Raw genomic sequence first — 12,954 nt, forward strand, 5'->3', positions numbered from 1 at the left:
TCTTTTTTACTTTAGGAAACTCCACATCTTTTTTAAAGGCCCTTCCCATATTCACACTGCTTCTTGATAAGACATTTTTTTCCTTTCTTTGAAGGATAGTGAAATTGATTTTCTTGAAACATGGTTGGTAAACCATCAATTCATTCCACCTTACTTTATCATTATCCTTACTTATGGAATGCATTTCATCATTAGGACAGCTGCAGTGTTTGCCGGGCAAGGTGGCGTGTGCCTGTTGTCCTAGTTACTTGGGAGGCAGAGGCTTGTGGATTGCTTGAGCTCAGGGGTTCTGGGCTGCACTCAGCTGTGTTGATCAGGTGTCCATGCTGCATTGGGCATCAATATGGTGTTCTAGAGGGAGCTCTAGAATTTCAGGTTGTGTAACGAGAGGTGCACTGACCCAGGCTGGAAACAGAGCAGGCCAAAGCTTCCATGCCCATTGGTAGCAGGACAGCACCTGTGAGCAGAACGTGTAAAACAGCCTGAGCAAAATAGTGAGACCTAGCCTGTCTTTTTTGACTCAAATGTGAAAGTTTTGATTTTTACAAGGTGTAATAAATTATTTTCCCAAAACCAAATCTTTGTTTTCCTTTTGATATTTTTCCAGGAAATATGATGAACATTTGAACTGGGCCACGCATTTCAGCATAGCAGACAATTCTCCAGAATTGAGACATATTGCAACAACAAGCTAGCAGGCGGAGAGGACTGAAAACTCAGTGCAACCTAGAATAAATGGCTGTGTGATTTTCAGCAAGGATGACTCAAATGCATTCTTCCTTTTAGAGCACCTGTAGGATTAAACTGATCTGTCAAGTACAAAAGCATCCTTCATAGAGCAACTTAGAAATGCGCTTGCTGGCCCTTCTGCTGCATTTCTACGTCCAGCTCTAATTCATTTTTTGATTAGCCCTCATTCTTTTCATATGTGAATGAGAAGGAGAAATTACAGGGCCCTTCACTCTTTGAGCGAAACATGAAAAGACTGAGGGCTGTGCAACTCCCAAACGTTGGAGCCTCTGGCCTGTCGACCCTCGAACCTGCTCCTGCTCCAACCCGGCATCTCTTGTGGCCAGCAACCTCACAAACCCTGGAGGACCTGGCTACCTTTTGACTCTAAACCCCTGGGACTCCCATGAGTAGAGGCTCTACTCAAATCTACTTCTAATCCCTGGCAGCAGCCCGGAACCGCGAACCCTTCACACTCTGCACCCACCAAGCCTGGCCTGTGCCAGAGTGAACAAAGACCACAAGGACGACCCCACGGCGACTGTGACCCCGAGTCTGGCACCCAAGGACCTCCCTCGACACTCCTGAAGAAGCCTGCAGCCTCAGAACCAGGTGCCCCCCCAACCGCGATCAACAGAGGGTAAGATTTCCCGACACCAAAAGGTACCCCTGCACCCGGCGCTCCGCGGCCCCCTGTGCCCAATCCCGGGGTACCTACCTATCCTCCAACTACCCAACTTACCTCTCGAAGTGGTGGTGGCACCTGAAGTATCTTCGTCCCCGAGCTTGCAGTCTTTTTCTAAACCAGAGATTTCCCATTCAAATCAATTGAGCGCCCGAATGCTCAAAAGCACCCTGCACCCAGCCGTCCGAGTGGCCCTGGCAGTGCAACCTCTACATCTATCTACTTCCCCACTTGCCCTGGATAAGTGACCAGGAGCCCAGCTCCCACAACCACGTGGCCTGCTAGTCAGCAGCCACCAACCAAGGCCCCCCTACCTCGCATAGGATAACATTGGGGCTAACTCTCTCTGCACCCGGCCGCCCTTGTGCCGCTGAGGGTGAACCAACTGTACCTACCTGACCCTGGGAGACGCCTGAGTCTATGCCCAGAACCTTAACTCTGCCAGTCGAGTACTTACCTTTAAACCGATAACTCAATCTTCTCCATAGGGTAACATTGACTGGTTTTTCCTGAAATTTCTTCCAAGTGTGGACTTTTCAAAACTTAAAATATTCACCAAAAATCAGCCGAGTAACGAAAACGAAAATACTCACCTGCTATTAGGTGAGCTCCCAGTGCTGGATCTTGGTGCCCAGCACTGACTCTGAAAAATACTTACAACTGTACTTACCAGTAACCCAATTTTCTCCCATAGGAAATCATTGACTGTTTTTCTGTGAAATTTCTTCTAAGTGTCAATTTCTGCAAACTTTAAATATTCTTTAAAAATCGTATAATTTCTGAAAACGTAATTACTTACCTGTTTTGGATAAAGGTCCCAGTATTGAGTCTAGGCACCCAGTACTGGATTACAAAAGTAACGAGAACATACTATACCTGCAACTTGAATTTTCTGCCATAGGGAATCTTAGACTGTTTTCTATTAAATATTTTCTGTCAACTTTTAAAATAGCAAAATATTGTCTAAAAATCATCACAGTAATTAAGTCGACTTTTATCACTTGATTCCAAGTACTGACCCAGGACTGAATCTAGGATCCAGTCCTGGAAATCCAAAAGTAATCCTAAAAGTAATCTGTTGCAAATAACTTGAAACTTCCATTGAGCTCAATGCATTATTGTGTTTAAAATGTTGTTGCCTATTGCAACCACTTGTAACTTTCTACAAAAGTCAATTGCATATTGCAAAAGTATTTATATAAAGCATCTCATTCTGAGAAAGTATATTTTAATACCTATTGTTGGTTCTAAAATAAAACAAGCATATATTTTTTGTAGATAAACCATAGGCCTAGAGTTCAGTTATTGAGTGTGTGAGACCATTTGCTGACTGAGTGTGTGCAACAAATGCTTTACACTGTCCTCTGATACTGCCTTACTGCTCGACCAAGCTACCACTTTAGAGAGTAAGGTATATCTAACTTTAGCCTCTGCCAAACCTCTAGGGACTGTGGACTCTGTACACCCTGTACCTATTTGGGAACAGTATATACAGAGCCACTTTCTCACACTGCAGTTCTCCAATATAGGTCTGTCAAGATCATTACTCAATCTACCTTGATTTGGCACAGTATAAAATAAGTCAAGAAGTCTCCTATGAAAAGATATGCAAATCTGTTCGAATCACTTTCCCTAGTCAGGGGACCCACTAGCTGGAAGGGGCAGGGAGGACCAAAATAGCTCATCGGTATAGAACACTGCATGAGCAGCTGATTTTGAGGTGGTAGAAGATAGAGTAATCCAACTGGAGCTCAATAAACGGTTTCCTAATGTGCAATAGCCCCTGACCACCTCTGACGCAAAAGTGTAATCTCATACCTTTGCAGAATCAGGCATGCTTTCACCTGTTCAAGCTGAACTGACATTGGTCTTCTTGGCCAGCAGGAGTTCCTCTCTTGCAGCTGTTGAGGCTAGAGAACAGAATGACGTGTATTCATTCTTTATGGTAACTCTTCTAGCCCTCCCACTCCATACTACTTTAAAACTTCCGATGTTGCAGACGAGTTCCATCATTGTGACCCATGCTATTTTTCTCAATATTGGCTGGCTCGGCATAACAAGGGATGCCTACAGGACACCCTAAATTGTGCCGGCAAGCTTCTACAGGGAGTCACTGGCAGATAAAGAGAAACTCAGCCCTAACCTGGCTCTTCTCTCTCACTCTCACTCTCCTTTCCCTTCTGTCCCTCTACCTGTCTCTCACTCTCTAAATACTAGTATTTATGTTGTATTCACTTCCCCGTCACAATCTTTCCGACCCTACTTCCTCTCTCCCTTCAATCAGTTCAACCCTCTTTTTTACTTTAGGAAACTCCACATCTTTTTTAAAGGCCCTTCCCATATTCACACTGCTTCTTGATAAGACATTTTTTTCCTTTCTTTGAAGGATAGTGAAATTGATTTTCTTGAAACATGGTTGGTAAACCATCAATTCATTCCACCTTACTTTATCATTATCCTTACTTATGGAATGCATTTCATCATTAGGACAGCTGCAGTGTTTGCCGGGCAAGGTGGCGTGTGCCTGTTGTCCTAGTTACTTGGGAGGCAGAGGCTTGTGGATTGCTTGAGCTCAGGGGTTCTGGGCTGCACTCAGCTGTGTTGATCAGGTGTCCATGCTGCATTGGGCATCAATATGGTGTTCTAGAGGGAGCTCTAGAATTTCAGGTTGTGTAACGAGAGGTGCACTGACCCAGGCTGGAAACAGAGCAGGCCAAAGCTTCCATGCCCATTGGTAGCAGGACAGCACCTGTGAGCAGAACGTGTAAAACAGCCTGAGCAAAATAGTGAGACCTAGCCTGTCTTTTTTGACTCAAATGTGAAAGTTTTGATTTTTACAAGGTGTAATAAATTATTTTCCCAAAACCAAATCTTTGTTTTCCTTTTGATATTTTTCCAGGAAATATGATGAACATTTGAACTGGGCCACGCATTTCAGCATAGCAGACAATTCTCCAGAATTGAGACATATTGCAACAACAAGCTAGCAGGCGGAGAGGACTGAAAACTCAGTGCAACCTAGAATAAATGGCTGTGTGATTTTCAGCAAGGATGACTCAAATGCATTCTTCCTTTTAGAGCACCTGTAGGATTAAACTGATCTGTCAAGTACAAAAGCATCCTTCATAGAGCAACTTAGAAATGCGCTTGCTGGCCCTTCTGCTGCATTTCTACGTCCAGCTCTAATTCATTTTTTGATTAGCCCTCATTCTTTTCATATGTGAATGAGAAGGAGAAATTACAGGGCCCTTCACTCTTTGAGCGAAACATGAAAAGACTGAGGGCTGTGCAACTCCCAAACGTTGGAGCCTCTGGCCTGTCGACCCTCGAACCTGCTCCTGCTCCAACCCGGCATCTCTTGTGGCCAGCAACCTCACAAACCCTGGAGGACCTGGCTACCTTTTGACTCTAAACCCCTGGGACTCCCATGAGTAGAGGCTCTACTCAAATCTACTTCTAATCCCTGGCAGCAGCCCGGAACCGCGAACCCTTCACACTCTGCACCCACCAAGCCTGGCCTGTGCCAGAGTGAACAAAGACCACAAGGACGACCCCACGGCGACTGTGACCCCGAGTCTGGCACCCAAGGACCTCCCTCGACACTCCTGAAGAAGCCTGCAGCCTCAGAACCAGGTGCCCCCCCAACCGCGATCAACAGAGGGTAAGATTTCCCGACACCAAAAGGTACCCCTGCACCCGGCGCTCCGCGGCCCCCTGTGCCCAATCCCGGGGTACCTACCTATCCTCCAACTACCCAACTTACCTCTCGAAGTGGTGGTGGCACCTGAAGTATCTTCGTCCCCGAGCTTGCAGTCTTTTTCTAAACCAGAGATTTCCCATTCAAATCAATTGAGCGCCCGAATGCTCAAAAGCACCCTGCACCCAGCCGTCCGAGTGGCCCTGGCAGTGCAACCTCTACATCTATCTACTTCCCCACTTGCCCTGGATAAGTGACCAGGAGCCCAGCTCCCACAACCACGTGGCCTGCTAGTCAGCAGCCACCAACCAAGGCCCCCCTACCTCGCATAGGATAACATTGGGGCTAACTCTCTCTGCACCCGGCCGCCCTTGTGCCGCTGAGGGTGAACCAACTGTACCTACCTGACCCTGGGAGACGCCTGAGTCTATGCCCAGAACCTTAACTCTGCCAGTCGAGTACTTACCTTTAAACCGATAACTCAATCTTCTCCATAGGGTAACATTGACTGGTTTTTCCTGAAATTTCTTCCAAGTGTGGACTTTTCAAAACTTAAAATATTCACCAAAAATCAGCCGAGTAACGAAAACGAAAATACTCACCTGCTATTAGGTGAGCTCCCAGTGCTGGATCTTGGTGCCCAGCACTGACTCTGAAAAATACTTACAACTGTACTTACCAGTAACCCAATTTTCTCCCATAGGAAATCATTGACTGTTTTTCTGTGAAATTTCTTCTAAGTGTCAATTTCTGCAAACTTTAAATATTCTTTAAAAATCGTATAATTTCTGAAAACGTAATTACTTACCTGTTTTGGATAAAGGTCCCAGTATTGAGTCTAGGCACCCAGTACTGGATTACAAAAGTAACGAGAACATACTATACCTGCAACTTGAATTTTCTGCCATAGGGAATCTTAGACTGTTTTCTATTAAATATTTTCTGTCAACTTTTAAAATAGCAAAATATTGTCTAAAAATCATCACAGTAATTAAGTCGACTTTTATCACTTGATTCCAAGTACTGACCCAGGACTGAATCTAGGATCCAGTCCTGGAAATCCAAAAGTAATCCTAAAAGTAATCTGTTGCAAATAACTTGAAACTTCCATTGAGCTCAATGCATTATTGTGTTTAAAATGTTGTTGCCTATTGCAACCACTTGTAACTTTCTACAAAAGTCAATTGCATATTGCAAAAGTATTTATATAAAGCATCTCATTCTGAGAAAGTATATTTTAATACCTATTGTTGGTTCTAAAATAAAACAAGCATATATTTTTTGTAGATAAACCATAGGCCTAGAGTTCAGTTATTGAGTGTGTGAGACCATTTGCTGACTGAGTGTGTGCAACAAATGCTTTACACTGTCCTCTGATACTGCCTTACTGCTCGACCAAGCTACCACTTTAGAGAGTAAGGTATATCTAACTTTAGCCTCTGCCAAACCTCTAGGGACTGTGGACTCTGTACACCCTGTACCTATTTGGGAACAGTATATACAGAGCCACTTTCTCACACTGCAGTTCTCCAATATAGGTCTGTCAAGATCATTACTCAATCTACCTTGATTTGGCACAGTATAAAATAAGTCAAGAAGTCTCCTATGAAAAGATATGCAAATCTGTTCGAATCACTTTCCCTAGTCAGGGGACCCACTAGCTGGAAGGGGCAGGGAGGACCAAAATAGCTCATCGGTATAGAACACTGCATGAGCAGCTGATTTTGAGGTGGTAGAAGATAGAGTAATCCAACTGGAGCTCAATAAACGGTTTCCTAATGTGCAATAGCCCCTGACCACCTCTGACGCAAAAGTGTAATCTCATACCTTTGCAGAATCAGGCATGCTTTCACCTGTTCAAGCTGAACTGACATTGGTCTTCTTGGCCAGCAGGAGTTCCTCTCTTGCAGCTGTTGAGGCTAGAGAACAGAATGACGTGTATTCATTCTTTATGGTAACTCTTCTAGCCCTCCCACTCCATACTACTTTAAAACTTCCGATGTTGCAGACGAGTTCCATCATTGTGACCCATGCTATTTTTCTCAATATTGGCTGGCTCGGCATAACAAGGGATGCCTACAGGACACCCTAAATTGTGCCGGCAAGCTTCTACAGGGAGTCACTGGCAGATAAAGAGAAACTCAGCCCTAACCTGGCTCTTCTCTCTCACTCTCACTCTCCTTTCCCTTCTGTCCCTCTACCTGTCTCTCACTCTCTAAATACTAGTATTTATGTTGTATTCACTTCCCCGTCACAATCTTTCCGACCCTACTTCCTCTCTCCCTTCAATCAGTTCAACCCTCTTTTTTACTTTAGGAAACTCCACATCTTTTTTAAAGGCCCTTCCCATATTCACACTGCTTCTTGATAAGACATTTTTTTCCTTTCTTTGAAGGATAGTGAAATTGATTTTCTTGAAACATGGTTGGTAAACCATCAATTCATTCCACCTTACTTTATCATTATCCTTACTTATGGAATGCATTTCATCATTAGGACAGCTGCAGTGTTTGCTGGGCAAGGTGGCGTGTGCCTGTTGTCCTAGTTACTTGGGAGGCAGAGGCTTGTGGATTGCTTGAGCTCAGGGGTTCTGGGCTGCACTCAGCTGTGTTGATCAGGTGTCCATGCTGCATTGGGCATCAATATGGTGTTCTAGAGGGAGCTCTAGAATTTCAGGTTGTGTAACAAGAGGTGCACCGACCCAGGCTGGAAACAGAGCAGGCCAAATGCTTCCATGCCCATTGGTAGCAGGACAGCACCTGTGAGCAGTACGTGTGAAACAGCCTGAGCAAAATAGTGAGACCTAGCCTCTCTTTTTTGACTCAAATGTGAAAGTTTTGATTTTTACAAGGTGTAATAAATTATTTTCCCAAAACCAAATCTTTGTTTTCCTTTTGATATTTTTCCAGGAAATATGATGAACATTTGAACTGGGCCACGCATTTCAGCATAGCAGACAATTCTCCAGAATTGAGACATATTGCAACAACAAGCTAGCAGGCGGAGAGGACTGAAAACTCAGTGCAACCTAGAATAAATGGCTGTGTGATTTTCAGCAAGGATGACTCAAATGCATTCTTCCTTTTAGAGCACCTGTAGGATTAAACTGATCTGTCAAGTACAAAAGCATCCTTCATAGAGCAACTTAGAAATGCGCTTGCTGGCCCTTCTGCTGCATTTCTACGTCCAGCTCTAATTCATTTTTTGATTAGCCCTCATTCTTTTCATATGTGAATGAGAAGGAGAAATTACAGGGCCCTTCACTCTTTGAGCGAAACATGAAAATACTGAGGGCTGTGCAACTCCCAAACGTTGGAGCCTCGGGCCTGTCGACCCTCGAACCTGCTCCTGCTCCAACCCGGCATCTCTTGTGGCCAGCAACCTCACAAACCCTGGAGGACCTGGCTACCTTTTTGCTCTAAACCCCTGGGACTCCCATGAGTAGAGACTCTACTCAAATCTACTTCTAATCCCTGGCAGCAGACCGGAACCGCGAACCCTTCACACTCTGCACCCACCAAGCCTGGCCTGTGCCAGAGTGAACAAAGACCACAAGGACGACCCCATGGCGACTGTGACCCCGAGTCCGGCACCCAAGGACCTCCCTCGACACTCCTGAAGAAGCCTGCAGCCTCAGAACCAGGTGCCCCCCCAACCGCGATCAACAGAGGGTAAGATTTCCCGACACCAAAAGGTACCCCTGCACCCGGCGCTCCGCGGCCCCCTGTGCCCAATCCCGGGGTACCTACCTATCCTCCAACTACCCAACTTACCTCTCGAAGTGGTGGTGGCACCTGAAGAATCTTCGTCCCCGAGCTTGCAGTCTTTTTCTAAACCAGAGATTTCCCATTCAAATCAATTGAGCGCCCGAATGCTCAAAAGCACCCTGCACCCAGCCGTCCGAGTGGCCCTGGCAGTGCAACCTCTACATCTATCTACTTGCCCTGGATAAGTGACCAGGAGCCCAGCTCCCACAGCCACGTGGCCTGCTAGTCAGCAGCTACCAACCAAGGCCCCCCTACCTCTCATAGGATAACATTGGGCCTAACTCTCTCTGCACCCGGCCGCCCTTGTGCCGCTGAGGGTGAACCAAGTGTACCTACCTGACCCTGGGAGACGCCTGAGTCTATGCCCAGAACCTTAACTCTGCCAGTCGAGTACTTACCTTTAAACCGATAACTCAATCTTCTCCATAGGGTAACATTGACTGGTTTTTCCTGAAATTTCTTCCAAGTGTGGACTTTTCAAAACTTAAAATATTCACCAAAAATCAGCCGAGTAACGAAAACGAAAATACTCACCTGCTATTAGGTGAGCTCCCAGTGCTGGATCTTGGTGCCCAGCACTGACTCTGAAAAATACTTACAACTGTACTTACCAGTAACCCAATTTTCTCCCATAGGAAATCATTGACTGTTTTTCTGTGAAATTTCTTCTAAGTGTCAATTTTCTGCAAACTTTAAATATTCTTTAAAAATCGTATAATTTCTGAAAACGTAATTACTTACCTGTTTTGGATAAAGGTCCCAGTACTGAGTCTAGGCACCCAGTACTGGATTACAAAAGTAACGAGAACATACTATACCTGCAACTTGAATTTTCTGCCATAGGGAATCTTAGTCTGTTTTCTATGAAATATTTTCTGTCAACTTTTAAAATAGCAAAATATTGTCTAAAAATCATCACAGTAATTAAGTCGACTTTTATCACTTGATTCCAAGTACTGACCCAGGACTGAATCTAGGATCCAGTCCTGGAAATCCAAAAGTAATCCTAAAAGTAATCTGTTGCAAATAACTTGAAACTTCCATTGAGCTCAATGCATTATTGTGTTTAAAATGTTGTTGCCTATTGCAACCACTTGTAACTTTCTACAAAAGTCAATTGCATATTGCAAAAGTATTTATATAAAGCATCTCATTCTGAGAAAGTATATTTTAATACCTATTGTTGGTTCTAAAATAAAACAAGCATATATTTTTTGTAGATAAACCATTGGCCTAGAGTTCAGTTATTGAGTGTGTGAGACCATTTGCTGACTGAGTGTGTGCAACAAATGCTTTACACTGTCCTCTGATACTGCCTTACTGCTCGACCAAGCTACCACTTTAGAGAGTAAGGTTATATCTAACTTTAGCCTCTGCCAAACCTCTGGGGACTGTGGACTCTGTACACCCTGTACCTATTTGGGAACAGTATATACAGAGCCACTTTCTCACACTGCAGTTCTCCAATATAGGTCTGTCAAGATCATTACTCAATCTACCTTGATTTGGCACAGTATAAAATAAGTCAAGAAGTCTCCTATGAAAAGATATGCAAATCTGTTCGAATCACTTTCCCTAGTCAGGGGACCCACTAGCTGGAAGGGGCAGGGAGGACCAAAATAGCTCATCGGTATAGAACACTGCATGAGCAGCTGATTTTGAGGTGGTAGAAGATAGAGTAATCCAGCTGGACCTCAATAAACGGTTTCCTAATGTGCAATAGCCCCTGACCACCTCTGACGCAAAAGTGTAATCTCATACCTTTGCAGAATCAGGCATGCTTTCACCTGTTCAAGCTGAACTGACATTGGTCTTCTTGGCCAGCAGGAGTTCCTCTCTTGCAGCTGTTGAGGCTAGAGAACAGAATGACGTGTATTCATTCTTTATGGTAACTCTTCTAGCCCTCCCACTCCATACCACTTTAAAACTTCCGAAGTTGCAGACGAGTTCCATCACTGTGACCCATGCTATTTTTCTCAATATTGGCTGGCTCGGCATAACAAGGGATGCCTACAGGACAGCCTAAATTGTGCCAGCAAGCTTCTACAGGGAGTCACTGGCAGATAAAGAGAAACTCAGCCCTAACCTGGCTCTTCTCTCTCACTCTCACTCTCCTTTCCCTTCTGTCCCTCTACCTGTCTCTCACTCTCTAAATACTAGTATTTATGTTGTATTCACTTCCCCGTCACAATCTTTCCGACCCTACTTCCTCTCTCCCTTCAATCAGTTCAACCCTCTTTTTTACTTTAGGAAACTCCACATCTTTTTTAAAGGCCCTTCCCATATTCACACTGCTTCTTGATAAGACATTTTTTTCCTTTCTTTGAAGGATAGTGAAATTGACTTTCTTGAAACATGGTTGGTAAACCATCAATTCATTCCACCTTACTTTATCATTATCCTTACTTATGGAATGCATTTCATCATTAGGACAGCTGCAGTGTTTGCCGGGCAAGGTGGCGTGTGCCTGTTGTCCTAGTTACATGGGAGACAGAGGCTTGTGGATTGCTTGAGCTCAGGGGTTCTGGGCTGCACTCAGCTGTGTTGATCAGGTGTCCATGCTGCATTGGGCATCAATATGGTGTTCTAGAGGGAGCTCTAGAATTTTAGGTTGTGTAACGAGAGGTGCACCGACCCAGGCTAGAAACAGAGCAGGCCAAAGCTTCCATGCCCATTGGTAGCAGGACAGCACCTGTGAGCAGTACGTGTAAAACAGCCTGAGCAAAATAGTGAGACCTAGCCACTCTTTTTTGACTCAAATGTGAAAGTTTTGATTTTTACAAGGTGTAATAAATTATTTTCCCAAAACCAAATCTTTGTTTTCCTTTTGATATTTTTCCAGGAAATATGATGAACATTTGAACTGGGCCACGCATTTCAGCATAGCAGACAATTCTCCAGAATTGAGACATATTGCAACAACAAGCTAGCAGGCGGAGAGGACTGAAAACTCAGTGCAACCTAGAATAAATGGCTGTGTGATTTTCAGCAAGGATGACTCAAATGCATTCTTCCTTTCAGAGCACCTGTAGGATTAAACTGATCTGTCAAGTACAAAAGCATCCTTCATAGAGCAACTTAGAAATGCGCTTGCTGGCCCTTCTGCTGCATTTCTACGTCCAGCTCTAATTCATTTTTTGATTAGCCCTCATTCTTTTCATATGTGAATGAGAAGGAGAAATTACAGGGCCCTTCACTCTTTGAGCGAAACATGAAAAGACTGAGGGCTGTGCAACTCCCAAACGTTGGAGCCTCTGGCCTGTCGATCCTCGAACCTGCTCCTGCTCCAACCCGGCATCTCTTGTGGCCAGCAACCTCACAAACCCTGGAGGACCTGGCTACCTTTTGACTCTAAACCCCTGGGACTCCCATGAGTAGAGGCTCTACTCAAATCTACTTCTAATCCCTGGCAGCAGCCCGGAACCGCGAACCCTTCACACTCTGCACCCACCAAGCCTGGCCTGTGCCAGAGTGAACAAAGACCACAAGGACGACCCCACGGCGACTGTGACCCCGAGTCCGGCACCCAAGGACCTCCCTCGACACTCCTGAAGAAGCCTGCAGCCTCAGAACCAGGTGCCCCCCCAACCGCGATCAACAGAGGGTAAGATTTCCCGACACCAAAAGGTACCCCTGCACCCGGCGCTCCGCGGCCCCCTGTGCCCAATCCCGGGGTACCTACCTATCCTCCAACTACCCAACTTACCTCTCGAAGTGGTGGTGGCACCTGAAGAATCTTCGTCCCGGAGCTTGCAGTCTTTTTCTAAACCAGAGATTTCCCATTCAAATCAATTGAGCGCCCGAATGCTCAAAAGCACCCTGCACCCAGCCGTCCGAGTGGCCCTGGCAGTGCAACCTCTACATCTATCTACTTCCCCACTTGCCCTGGATAAGTGACCAGGAGCCCAGCTCCCACAACCACGTGGCCTGCTAGTCAGCAGCCACCAACCAAGGCCCCCCTACCTCTCATAGGATAACATTGGGCCTAACTCTCTCTGCACCCGGCCGCCCTTGTGCCGCTGAGGGTGAACCAACTGTACCTACCTGACCCTGGGAGACGCCTGAGTCTATGCCCA

General features: G+C 45.3%; 4 non-coding genes across 4 annotated transcripts; all 4 read left to right on the forward strand.

The window, feature by feature from the left end:
* The first annotated feature begins 211 nt into the window (after positions 1–211).
* LOC146854689 (signal recognition particle RNA) lies at positions 212–511 on the forward strand. Its single transcript, XR_014959341.1, has one exon.
* A 3,406-nt stretch (positions 512–3,917) lies between these two features.
* Positions 3,918–4,217, forward strand: LOC146854690 (signal recognition particle RNA). The gene has a single exon (XR_014959342.1).
* Positions 4,218–7,623: 3,406 nt separating this feature from the next.
* Positions 7,624–7,924, forward strand: LOC146854691 (signal recognition particle RNA). Its single transcript, XR_014981614.1, has one exon.
* A 3,400-nt stretch (positions 7,925–11,324) lies between these two features.
* LOC146854692 (signal recognition particle RNA) lies at positions 11,325–11,624 on the forward strand. Its single transcript, XR_014981755.1, has one exon.
* Positions 11,625–12,954: the final 1,330 nt, after the last annotated feature.

The sequence above is a fragment of the Triturus cristatus genome, chromosome 4_1, assembly GCF_964204655.1.
Source record: "Triturus cristatus chromosome 4_1, aTriCri1.1, whole genome shotgun sequence".
In the NCBI taxonomy this organism is placed as follows: domain Eukaryota; kingdom Metazoa; phylum Chordata; class Amphibia; order Caudata; family Salamandridae; genus Triturus; species Triturus cristatus.